This window comes from Miscanthus floridulus, chromosome 2 (genome assembly GCF_019320115.1).
Source record: "Miscanthus floridulus cultivar M001 chromosome 2, ASM1932011v1, whole genome shotgun sequence".
NCBI classification, from domain to species: Eukaryota; Viridiplantae; Streptophyta; class Magnoliopsida; order Poales; family Poaceae; genus Miscanthus; species Miscanthus floridulus.
Window position 1 is genome coordinate 13,030,699 of NC_089581.1, and position 13,544 is coordinate 13,044,242.

The window sequence follows — 13,544 nt, forward strand, 5'->3', positions numbered from 1 at the left end:
GAAAGATTTAAAGGTTGAGGACAAGTACCAGAAACTCACCTCCGCGGCGAGCTGCAGGTCGCCCTCAACCAACTACCGAGCGAACTGACTGAACTAACTACCTTGGTTGCCTAGGCCGCACCAACATCAGGACCCACGGGCTCCGTCTTGTCCGTCTTTGGAACTAACCATTTCAAAACCACGGCGCGCACCGACACCAGGATCAGTAAGTTCTGTTTCAATCCGATCTTCGCGCCTAAAAATGCCTCAACTGCACAACGTCACCTTGGTTGACAAAATTCCGTCTCAGACTAAAAACACGCACACACGCTCGCTAAAAACAAAATCCCCCAGATGGTTCCGCCCGAACAACCCGGGGGCTTAGGGGCTACACCTGCGGGTGCGCTCGTGCGCACCCGTTGACAAGACAAAAATCCCTCAGACGATTCTACCCGAATCGCTCGGGGGCTCGGGGGCTTTTGTCGGGTCCATAAACCCGGGGTCCCTCGGGGACCGGCTTCTGCGCTAAGGCTCGGTCCAAAAGTCTAAAAACAATAGGGCAAGGGGGCGGTCCAACAACCGACCAGAAGGCCAGGCCCAAGAAGAGCAACGCCTGCTCGTCGGCTACTTCGGCCCACCTATCCGACCAGATCGCTCGATTCGGGCTCCAGCCAGCCTCTGATCGAAAGGCCCGCCCCTAGCCCTACTTCCGACTCTGACCCCGCGACCGGGTCTCGTGAGAACCTTGCTCACCGCTCTTCTCCGACCAGCGCACTCAGAGTCGACTAGAGACATCCGACCGGGGGCGTCCCGTTCGGTAGGAACCAGAAAATGTGCGGAGAAAGGCAAGACAAGGCTCACAAGTTAAAACTACTATACCAGGGACCATACCCTGCATAAAATAGTACTCTACAACCACCATGACACAAACAGTATTGTAGGCGTCGACATCTTCCCCTACAGTATTGTAGGGGCCGCTAAAACTCCCATACGATAAGCCCTCCGCGTGTCTCTGGACATCGATCGCGATATGGGCATCAGGATTTGCCGTACTGGGTGAACATAGTGCGACCTCTCGTGCACATCTGATATTCTACAACGACATCAACAGTGTTGGGAGCGTCTACTATTATCCGATCCTCATCAGCGTGGGCAGCAAGGCTTAAAGACATCCGTACCCTCTCCCTCTCACTTATAGAGCCACCCCCTTCATCTATAAAAGGGGATATGCTCCCTCCAACAAGGAGACCGATTCAAGGAGGCCAGAGTTCTTTAGATCGACATCGACACCTCACAACCGTAGAACCACTAAGTTTCGACCGCAAGCACACGCTCGAACACCTAGCTCGTAGCGAAGTTCCTATCACTCTTGGCCCTTCCGGTCGGAGCCGACCGACCTCTTGTACACCTCATCTTTCTCCCCCTCGTTTATAACCCCACTACAAACTTCGAGCACCTGGGCTCAGGAATAAAGTCATCGACCGACCCTGACTGTACATAGGGTACGTTGCCCGAACCAGTATAAATCCTGTGTCATTAAGTGCTAGGCCACCTCCGATCACAACGTACAGCAAAACTACAAATATTCACTAGTTTGTCACTTTCTGTATCGACAACATGAGTTGAGACTAAACTGAAAAAATAGCTTATCCTAACTCTCTTCCTCATTTCTCTCTCCCATCCATGTATGAAGCTGTTGATGAAGCTGTTTTGTCAAATAAAATTTTTAAAACTGCTCAACTTCACCTATAAAGTTGTTCATTAAGCCGTTTAAAAAAAATAACTTTACTAGTGAAGCTGAGTTGTGCCAAACATGTCTTAAATGAGGCTGTATGCAACAACCTACACAAGTGTGGCAGATTTACAGTGCTAGTGGATGTCACATCAGGTGTCGGAAGTGTTAGGATAGTAATAATAAAATGAATTACAGAAGTTTGAGACGAATTTACTAAGCCTTATTAATCTGTTATTAGCACATATTTACTGTAGCATTATATTTTCAAATCATGAAATAATTAGACTTAAAAAATTCGTCTCATAAATTAGCCACAATATGTGTAATTAATTATTTTTAGTCTATATTTAATACTCTATGTATATATTCAACATCTGATGTGATATAAAGTAAACTTTAGATAAACTAAACAGGACCTCATCATTGATTACTGCTTGCACTACAGTCTGCAGGCACCGTGCTGGTCCCGTTGATCTTTTTAAAGATAAAATAAAATTTGCGTTTCTCAAATTTTATATTTGATTAAATCAATAAAAATACAATATTTATTACATCGAGTAAATATCAGCAGATTAATTATAGAATATATTTACAATAAATTATTTTAAGATATACATGTAGATATTATGTTTTTAAAAAAAATTGATTTATTCTAGATTTAAAATTAATTCATTTTAGGATGGAGAGTAACTCTATTTGTATTACATGGCATTTCCTACTATTTTTTAAGCAGAAAACAGAGGGTCCAATGCATTTGATTTTCCATTTTTCTCACCTATGGTGTTTACTCTTTGGGGTTGAATATTCTGTTACGCTGAAATGTTTGGTTTTGGTCTCGAGGAGAAGATGAGAGTGGCACTGGGATGGCTCATTTTCATTGACTTTGTCCTAAAGAAGTAAAGATATTACCCTGTTTGTTTATGCTAAAATTTAACTTATGTTGATGTTCATATTAAAATGTCGTGAGAGAAAAACAATATTTCATGACCTGAATTTCACAAAGCACCCTCCGGAATTACTGGTTTTCCATTCTATGTTCAACTGGCCACGGTTCACAAAAGTCCACCTCAGCAAAAGCTTCTTCAACGGTGCATCTAAATGGGACCCGACCTGATTAGTATGGTAATTTAGGAACTCCAAGTCCCAATCCCACTGTGTTATTTTCAAGCCTAATGATACCCAGCCACTGATTTCTTTTCTCCAACGGTACCGTACAGTCTATGGGTGGCCATCTATATTCACAAGTGCCATTTTTTTTGCCACGGTTTCTACCTGCAATTCTCCGATGCAAGAACCAGCCAGCTAACGGAGCCAAAATATTTCCACGCAGTCAGCAAATATTCTTTGATGCCAACAAAACACAATAATGCACAGAGGATTAGTTGGTCTGGTTATGCGTTTTACACATCGCCGGTCAGAGTTCGAACTCTCTCGGGGATGGATTTGTTGGCCGGAGGAGGCATAGTTTATCTGCGCGTTGAAAAAAAATTCTATCGTCTGTCCCACGTCAAAGCACAGGTCTAAGGCTAGCCCAGTCTCACGAGAGTTGTGGTGCCGCTGTATATGGATGTGACAAAGGTTCTAGGGTTTTCTCGACATACATGAGAAGATTTTCTTCTTAAGCACAATATCCGAGAGATGTCTTACCCCGCGGGATGAGTTTTTTTATAATGCACAGAGGTCATTGCAGAAACCCACAAATTAAACATATGGCCCTGATCGCAACATATGGCCATGTTCGTTTGTTTTTATGAACCGTATTATTTCAACGAACGAATATTGTTTTTCTCTCGTAACAAATCAACGAACAGCGGGCTGGTCCGAAGGTGAAAGGAGCGAGCGGGTTTCTCATTGAAACGACGTTGGTTGATCTCTCGGTTTCGAGACCAAGGATTGCAAGATCCGTTCACAAAGCTCTGCTTCCAGCTTTCGAATCTGTTCGGCTGGACTGAAGTGGACACTGTTCACGCTGAAATTCACTGTTTATGCTGAAATTTTGTGAGAGAAAAACACCGCTCCGGCTAAAAAAAAAAAGACGAGCCAGTCAGCCGAAAACGAACAGCCGAACGCGCTCTTCATGAGATTTGGAGACACGTTTGCCGACACGTTTGCCCAAACGATGAAGCGAGCATGTCTCTGAATCTGAAGTCACGCTATTGACAGTTGGCCGGCGTCCAGGATCGATGCTTAACTGACGGCAAGCATTGTGATTCACGCCAGTGATACAAACAGGTTAGCTCACGTATACATGGCAGCAAGTATGCAAACGAGAGCTGAAGCTAGCATAGCATATCAAATCCCAAGTGGAGTAGCTTCGGGGAGGCGAGAAGAGAGTGTAGACATGTGTTTCTTGCGGTGGCAACAAATAAACAGCTGAAGTCTGAAGAACACCTCCCGAGTTGTTTCTGCTGCAAGGGACATGCATGGCCGTCAGCTTTATGTACAAGCATCCAAACTACGCTTTTGACTATGCATAGCAAGTGTGAATGATAGATACGGTTCCTTCCTTTAAAATTTACTCCATATATTTATCAAATATTTAGACACATGTATAAAATATTAAATATAGATTAAAAATAACTAATTACACAGTTTGTTACTAATTTGTGAGACGAATCTTTTAAGCCTAATTAGTCCATGATTTAATAATGTTGTACAACAGTAATACATGTACTAATGATGGATTAATTAGGCTTAGTAAATTCGTCTCGTGGATTACTGACAGATTCTGTAATTTATTTTTTTAGTATCCGAATATCCTATGCGACACCCCATGTGACACCCGATGTGACACCATAAAACTTTACACCATAGATTTAAACACGGCCATAATACTAGCACTGCCCGTACAATTAAAGTAGTTTGGGCCAAACTTGCCGAATGTCAGCTTAGGCCTTGTTTAGTTTCTTTCCTAAATTTTACTAATATCTCATTGAATGTTTGGGCACATACATGGAGTATTAAATATATACTAAAAAATAACTAACTGCACAGTTTACGACTAATTTTCAAAATGAATCTTTTAAGCCTAATTAGTTCATGATTTGACAGTGTGGTGCTACAGTAACACATGTGCTAATGACAAATTAAGTAGGCTTAATAAATTTGTCTTGTGAATTACTGACGGATTCTATAATTTGTTCTTTTATTAGTATCTAAACACTACATACGACACCCTTATATAACACCCTAAAATTTTACACCTAGATTTAAACAGACCTTCCACATGGGGCCTCATTTGAGGATTTGACCACAGTTACCGATAAACTTGGTGGCGTAACCGCGTAACCATGAACCGCTATGGAGGGATGAAGCGCCCCTGATTTCGGTCAGAGAAGTCATCACTGTTGTTTCAAATGACACGGAAGATTTTAGATAAAAGCAACTGTGATTATTATTGCGGCCTAGTGAACAGGAATTGCGATTTTCAACCCTGTTTGGTTCACTCTTCATCTCCTAAATCTAGTCATATTTAGTCACATTTAATCACTTTTTACCCAACCACTTTAACTAAATGGGACTAAATGAGCTTTAGCCAACTAGTCACTCAAATGTTGCTAAATGGAACTAAAACTCATCTTTTAGTCAGGGTACCTGACCTTTTAATCTTTTTTAGTCCACCAAACCAAATAAGGGTGACTAAAGTTTAGAAACTGATTTAGGTGACTAAATTTTAGGAGGTGCAAACCAAACATGCGCTCAATCAATGGAAATTGGGATGGCAGCTAGGCAGCAGGGTTAGTCATGTGGTCTTATTGTATCTTTCGGTTGTTTTTCTATTTTTTGTTTGTTTTGATCTTTGTAAATTGGGAATAGAAATTATGGGTATGGTTAACATGGTTGACTTGTTGGTTTTTTTGATGTACCTAAACTACCCGATTTGTCGCGAGGATGCATAGGTGACGGAGGAGCTCAATCAAGAGTTGTCAAAGATAGACGTTGAACCCCTACCAACATATGGGAGCTTAGGCTCTCATGCTCCGCGGATTGCCATGGATGATTTTTTCTCCCACCTTCGATTTTCACAATCTTTGTACATGACCAACGCCTACACCGCACCAAGCATGAGCATTTCTACCACTTGTTTGGTGACTTCTGCACTTTCGTCGAGGAGCGTCGCCTACATGATGCCCAAAAGGATGACTCATACCTCGCACAAATCCGCATATTTAGGAGGGGGGGGGGGGGGGGGGGGCAAGAGGCGATGTGCAACGATCGAATGTGGTAGAAGTGAAGGCAAGAGCAGAGGACTCAGAGAAGTTGTAGCACCTCGATGCCTAGGTGGGGTCTTAGGGGATTTAGGGCTACTACATAGGTTTATCTACAATAAACCATTGAGGTCGAGCTATCCTAATGATTCTTAGCTAATATGCTACATACTAAACTCTTATTTAGTTCATGGTCTGAATAGAACATCATATCATATCACCCATAGATTCTCTGATGATGACCCTAGTGCCTCATTTTACTAGTGCCCTTTTCGCTTGGCTGATAAGCCATGACTGAAAGTACTATTGACTGATTTATTATGAGAGAAAAAATATTGTTCGTTGGCTGAAAAAATATGACTTATGCGCCAATCGAATAGGGCGTAGATTCTGCCCTATACTATTGACTAGCACTACTAGAATCAATAAGTTTCCCTAGATTTATTTTCCTATGGTTTTTTAAGCATCCTACAGTTCCCTAGGAATTCCTGGTTTTCGTCGGGAGAGGCAAAAGGAACGGACGCAAAGCCATGCTTGGTGGCGTACGAAGCCAGGCACGGTGGCGCCTAGGTGTGTCTTTCCTAGGAAAGAGATAGACACCATATTCGCTGATCCTAAAATTTAGTTTATACAGATACTTATGCTAAGGCCTTGTTTAGATGCCATCCAAATTTTAAGTTTTTTCACTTTCTCTCCATCACATCAATTTTTAACCGTTTGCATGGAGTATTAAATGTAGGTAAAAAAATAATTAATTACACAGTTTAGTTGAAAATCACGAGATGAATCTTTTGAGCCTAGTTGGTCCACGATTGGACAATATTTGCCAAATAAGACGAAAGTGATACTATTCATCGGTTTGAAATTTTTTCAAAATCTAAACGAGGCCTAAAACATTGCGCGAAAAAAATACTATTACATGCTTGAGCCAAAGAAGTCCGGGGAAATATCCGAAACCCTACCCCTGAAATTCCGAGCGTCAATTTCCCTTCGCGCCGCCCAAATATTTCCTTCGCGCCGCTCGCCCTCACCTCTCCCGCCGCACGCCGCCCTCAGCCCTCCCGCCGCGGGCCACCCGAGCACGCCGCGCGCCTCACAACGCCGCGGCTCCGCGGCTCCCTCCATCGTCCATCCCTGCCGCGCGCCACACGCCGCCGCGGCTCCCTCCGTGCACGCCCTGCGCCGCACGCCGCCGACGCTCCCTCCGACCTCCGTGCCGCACGGATCTCCCTCCGCACGTGCCGCACGCGCTCCCTTGGCTGCCCCAAGCTTCTCCAGCCTGCACCAAATCCCTCCACGGTGGCGCCACCCTAATCCACCTTCGCCTTGCAGCACACTGGTACCCAAATCTTCTTCCATCTGTGGAGATAAAGGGGAAGGGAGAGTGACACTGCTTCACAAGAAAGGCCCAAGAATTGCATCCCTCTCTGCTGAAGGAAGTCCCAACGATCTACGTCTTGCTGCAAAGCAAAGAATAGGTGAGAACGAAATCTGCTCGATGGCTTTGATCAGCACTTAATATGTTGTACAGGTTGCAACTCATGTGTGATGGACATAGAGCATTCATGTTTTTTTTATATATATTTTTGATACATCCTAAAAAGGTTGAAACCGTGTGCCTGTTTGTTGTTAGTACAATGTCTAAATGACTTGTGGCATAGGTAAAATTGGTGATTCTAATATACTTTGCATTTCTGACATGCACATTTCAGATTCAAGCGTTGGGAGAACTTGACTTTTGCAAGTAAGACTCGAGGGGATAAAAAAGGCAGGGATCTGCATTCGTGCTATTGTGCAAGTGAAGCTTGAAGGTGAGAAGGAAATTTATCTTGTCTCATCTCTTCCATACATTGTGTTGTTTGTAGTAGCACACTGTTATCTTTGGCCTTTGGGTTTGCTAAGGGTTTTAGATATTGAACAGGGGTTTGTTGTTGCTACAATAACTAGACATGTCAGTAGAAGACCGTAGTTGGATGTACCAGGGCTGGAATGATAATGGTTGTCATTCACAGGAGTGGGTGCAAAATACAAATGCTTTCATAGATCGTGCTTTCAATGCTGTGTATAATTCTGAAAAAATTGGAGTACTTTGTCCGTGTTCGGAGTGTGAAAATAGAGTTACGGAGGAGAGCTGTCATGACCATGCATTTGTGTAAAAGAGGATTTACGCCTGGGTACACTATATGGACCAAACATGGGGAGCAACCTTATAGCGAGCCTACATTGGAACGTGATAATGATACCGTTGATGGTTTAGATGAAGTTGTTTGCAATATGTACATGTGCTGATTCTAAATAAGTTGCAAACTACCACTGGATAGCAACAGATAGAGATGATAGTTTCAGTGTTTGCTGCAGCTGCATGAACATGTTCGGCTGTGTGTGCCTGTTCTCTGTCTCACAAAACATTATACATGCAGCAGCTGGCTGGCTGTCTTAAAATGGTTATTTTGATGATTAATGAATTTCAGTCCATGTTGAACTTGTGTAACACAGCAAGTGCAAACATATGGCCTTATTGTCTGTGTGTGTTTCAACCAAATATTAACAAAGCTTGTACTTGAATCTTCCATTGAAATTAATCTCAAGGTGCTTTGGGGCTGGGGATAAAAACCTGTGTTTTTTTTAAGTGTCAATTGACTGGAATGAATGCAGCTATTATCTCCAGAATTTTGCAGCACCTGTGCTTTACAGCTATGAATGCTAAATATTTTAGAGAGCCACACTTACACCTTGAAGTTAGGAGTGCCGGTTGATTGATGTTTCTAGCTTCAGTTTATAATTATTGTCAATTTGTCATGTTCCTGTGTATATTTTGACATGGCCCTTGTATGCAATTAATTCAACCTTTTTTTTTCCTAACTTTAGACTTGCTTAATCTCATAGGCTGGTACCTTTGGCTCATCTGTTGGAGCGGAAACTCCGGAATAAGTAGGATCGCTTGTGGAGTATTTCGTGGCCATCCGAATGGGACATGTGCTGGAGTGGATGAGACTACAAGTGGAGTGAATGGAACTACAAGTGGTGGAGGCATGTACTCTCCTGCAGAGGGAGATCAATTTTCGTTCTTTTAATTGTTGCCAAACAATGAGTTGTAGTAGTTATTACTTGTTGCTCATTTGTTTGAACTACTCGTGAGCACCAAATGTCGTAGTAGGTCTTGCAAGCTAAGTACGGATGACATGGTTGTATTATGATGATATTATTACTCTAAATGTATGGATTTATGTTTATGCATTGGATGAAATGAGTACTTAATTACATGTTCATGTGTGAATTTGAATTATATATATTTTTGTAACTGAATTCAAATACAAAATGACATTTATAAATCTAATTGCAATGCTGTTTGTTATGGTATATTCTGTCCCTAGAGTTTAAATTCCTAGGGAAAGATTCCTAAGGAAACTTTCTATCCACGTAGGATGGAGAGCTGACATATGAGGAAGGTTCCCTGGGGATACAACCCCTAGGGAAAGAATGTTTCCCTACGGTTCCACACCAGAACGGTAGGGGACATTGCTCTTTCCCGTCGATTTCCTCCCTAGGGGGCTTTCCCTACGAATTACTCTAGGGAAACGCTTTCCCTACCGTTTTTTCAACCTTTCCCTAGGATTATAAACCCTAGGTAAACTTGTGCATTCTAGTAGTGATAGGCTATTGCCATAGGGTGGGGAATACAACAATGTGAAGCAGTCTGAATCTATAAATTCTTGGTCCATTTGATCGTTGGGTACCCAAGCAAAAAGATTAAAAGACCACAATTTTGTTTGTTTCCTTCGCCCGAGAACCAAACAACATACTGATAACTCAATTTTTCTTTTGCTCACGCCTAACACTAGTGGCAACCTTTATGGAATGAAGGTTGAGATATACTCTTTAAGGTAGTATGATAGAGAAAATGTGATAGTAGGCAAAGGAGTAGGGTCACACTCAGGGGTGAAGTGGTGAACCCAACGTAGGAGCTCCAGTCCCATACCTCCAAGTTGCTCATGGAGCTGAGCCCTCCTAAAGACCCCTCATCCCTAATTTTTCTAGCCATGGATGGAGAGGAAGAATAAGAAAATAGGGAGAAAGAAGAGGAAGAAGAAAGGGAGGAGGAAGAGAATAAGCCCTCCTGTCACAAGTCCCTGGCTCCCCGCACTGGTGATTCTTTGTGGTGTGTATGTGTATTTGTTTGGTGGTGACACGATTGGGACTGGGAGCGTGGCGTTGCTAAACTAAAGAAGTAAATGAATTGGGTTGTATATGTCGATAAATGTGACGAAGCTGACCCCGAAAGATAAAAGAAAGAAATGATCAATCAAGATAATAAAGTGAGATTAATATAGGAAAGAAGGGAGGATGGCCGAGCTCTTTTCCCCTCCATCACCATTTTCCTTTTTTCTCCGTCGACCTCTCCTTCCTTTATTCATTAGTGCATCAATACATTTATTCAGGGGTGGAGTGGTGTTACTAGAGCCACAATAGACATTGAAGATTAGCAAACTAATCTACAACTGGTGCAGTGTAGTTACAAAATTACCACGTTTAAGGTAGTCTCTAGTTTTCTGCACTAAAGGCCTCTTTAAAATACATAAGTTTTTTATGTCTTCTATGTTTTTTTTATGTAAAAATGATCTAATTCTTATGAAAATATTCTCCTATTCTAATGAGGGGTAAAACAGAAACCGCAAAAATATTACAACCCTGTTCGTTTAAATTTATCAACCTGGCTTATCTGATACAATATTTTTCAAACACAGAGAGCAGGCTTATCATCCGAACAGCTCGGCTGGTAGCGACGACCTTGGTTTTTGGTAACTCGCACCAACGCGCAGGCTCGAAGGGTAAAAGTGTTCGTGCGTCGGGTATGTCAGTTCGTACGCAGAGACAACTGGTACGTTAGACTTAGAGAGCTCGTAATAACACGCAGCGTTAATCAAAACAGACCCCACCCGAAGAGCCGAGAAGTCAGACGCCCAGAACGCAACGCTTTCATGCGTCCGTGTCACTGTGTCAGGCCTGCGTCGCCCCGGCTGAGTTGCGGAGGCTTTCATTTCTGAGGCCGAGGACGAGTCCGTCGTCCCGTCCCGGCCCGGTCCGGCAGATCTGTCCGTGTCGTCTCGGGGGTACAGCCGTACTTGGCGGTAGCTAGGGGAGCGTACGTACGAGCGAACGAACCCGTCGAACCGTGCGATCGTGTTGGACGTACGCCGATCGCGGCAAAAACGATCGGGTTCGACCCCGTCCGGTCGTTTTCTTGTCCAAAATGTTCAAATGGTTCGTGGAGAAAAAAAAAAGACGCGTATACAAATTTCGAGTCTCAACAGTCAACACCCACCCACGTATGCAAGCATGCATTCGTATTGCGAACCCACTTGTTCAAGACTTCAAGTGCTGATGAAGAACACTCGCTCGTCTGCTGTTGGGGACATATAGTGGATGTATGTGAACCCCCGTCTCTTTTTTTTTTCTCTCGGAAAATTATACCGATTCCTTTGAAATTTGTAGCCTTCCGTCGTTTAGCTTACGTATAGAGCTCCAAACAAGCTGCGAATATTTGTTCGGGGGGTTTTGTGTCGCTCGCTACTGCGGCGCCGGAAAACTGGAAAAGGAAATTCGAGGTTCGCCGGAGAGGCTATCGACCGGTAGAGTGATTTAGGGTTCATCTTTACAGAGTTGTTGTTGGTTGCCTCTCTTCCTCTCCTCCTTTCACTCTTCTACTGCTCTCGGATGGGCTTGGGCTCACAGATGTTACAAACCCAATCCGGGCCGGGCACTCTCTTGTTCATGGGCCTCATGCGATTTCTCTTCCTGGGCTCAGCGTTCACTGGGTGTGGCGTCGTGACACCCCCTCCCCTTGCGACCCGGCATGTCCCCAGGCCGGAGCAAAAGGAAAACGTTGCTGTATGGCCTCTACATCTTCCCAGGTAGCAAGTTCTGGAGCCAGACCGGACCACTTGATTAAGAACTGAACAACCACACCTGAGCGACGGAAATGGAGACGGCGCTACAGCACTGCCTCAGGAACTTGCAAGCCTTCCTCAGATTCTGGAGGAGCCACCGAGAGAGGGAACTTGGTCGACGGGGCAGCTTTAAGTAGAGATACGTGGAATACCAGATGAACAAAAGACAAGTCCGGTAGGTCCAGTTTGTAAGCGACAACTCCGATCTTTTCCAGCACCTTGTATGACCCAAAGTAACGGAAGGAGAGTTTCTGATGAGCACGAGGAGCAAGAGAGGCCTGGACGTACGGTTGGAGCTTGAGGAACACCATGTCGCCGACGTTGAATGACCTCTCTGAGCGGTGCTTGTCAGCATGCGACTTCATGCGATGTTGAGCTCGGAGAAGGTGTTGGCGAACCAAATCAAGCATAGTAGAATGCTCAGTCAGCATGGACTCAACATCAGGAACAGAGGATGCTTCAGGAGGAGAAAGGCCGAAGTGGCGAGGAGAGTGTCCGTATAGTACCTCGAATGGCGACATGTTGAGGGAGGAATGGAGACTTGTATTATACCAATACTCCGCCAAGGTGATCCAGCGCAGCCACTGCTTGGGGCAGGAATGAACAAAGCACCGGAGAAATGCTTCAAGGCACTGTTTCACCCGCTCCGTCTGGTCATCGGATTGAGGGTGGTAGGCGGAGCTCATGCAGAGCTGAGTACCAGCCAAGTGGAACAGCTCCTTCCAGAAATGGCTGGTGAAGATGCGGACGTGGTCGAAGATGATGTGGGTGGGCATACCGTGTAAGCGGTAGATATTGTCCAGGAATAACTGAGCCACTTGCAGAGCGAAGAATGGGTGAAGTAGAGGTACAAAGTGGGCAAATTTGCTAAACTTGTTGACGACGACCATGATACAGTTAGCGGCACCCGAGCGTGGAAGACCCTCGATGAAATCCATGGAGATGACTTGCTAGGACTCTGCTGGAATAGGCAGCGGAGAAAGAAGTCCTGGATACTTGGCATGATCGGGCTTAGCCTGTAAACAAGTGGTACAAGAAGCCACCAGTTGTTTGATGTCAGACTTCATTCCTTTCCAAGCGAACAACTTCTTGATTCTGCTGTAAGTAACAGGAAATCCAGAGTGGCCCCCGATAGCGCTGGAATGCAATGCTTCAAAAATTCTCAGCTGGAGGGTCTTGTTGTCACCCACCCAGATGCGATCGCTGAAAGGATCAAGATGTCCAAGAGGGGGGGGGGTGAATTGGGCCAATTCTAAATTTCTTTGCAATAATTAAGTCCTATGGTTAGCCCAATTAACTCCTTGTGCTTAGAAAGTGTTTCTATTGAACTAACATACAAAAGTTTAGCAACCTAAGGTCCAATCCTACTCTAGCATGGCAATTCTATGAATGTAAATGATAAGAATTGAATTGCTCAAAGTAAATACACAAAGTAAAGAGAGGAGAGGAAACACGGTGATGTTTTGTCGAGGTATCGGAGAGTCGCCACTCCCCACTAGTCCTCGTTGGAGCACCCGCGCAAGGGTGTAGCTCCCCCTTGATCCACGCAAGGATCAAGTGCTCTCTACGAGTTGATTCTTTGCCACTCCGTCACAGTGAATCACCCACAACCGCTCATAACTTGAGTTGGGTCATCCACAAGCTCTCCGGATGATCACCAAGCTCCCAATCACC

General features: G+C 44.2%; 1 long non-coding RNA gene across 1 annotated transcript; it reads left to right on the top strand.

Moving 5' to 3' along the window:
• The first annotated feature begins 6,900 nt into the window (after window positions 1-6,900).
• On the top strand, window positions 6,901-9,160 carry LOC136537965 (uncharacterized). Its single transcript, XR_010779176.1, has 3 exons — window positions 6,901-7,400; window positions 7,635-7,733; window positions 8,809-9,160. It is a non-coding gene; the product is annotated as an uncharacterized lncRNA (long non-coding RNA).
• The last annotated feature ends 4,384 nt before the right edge of the window (window positions 9,161-13,544 follow it).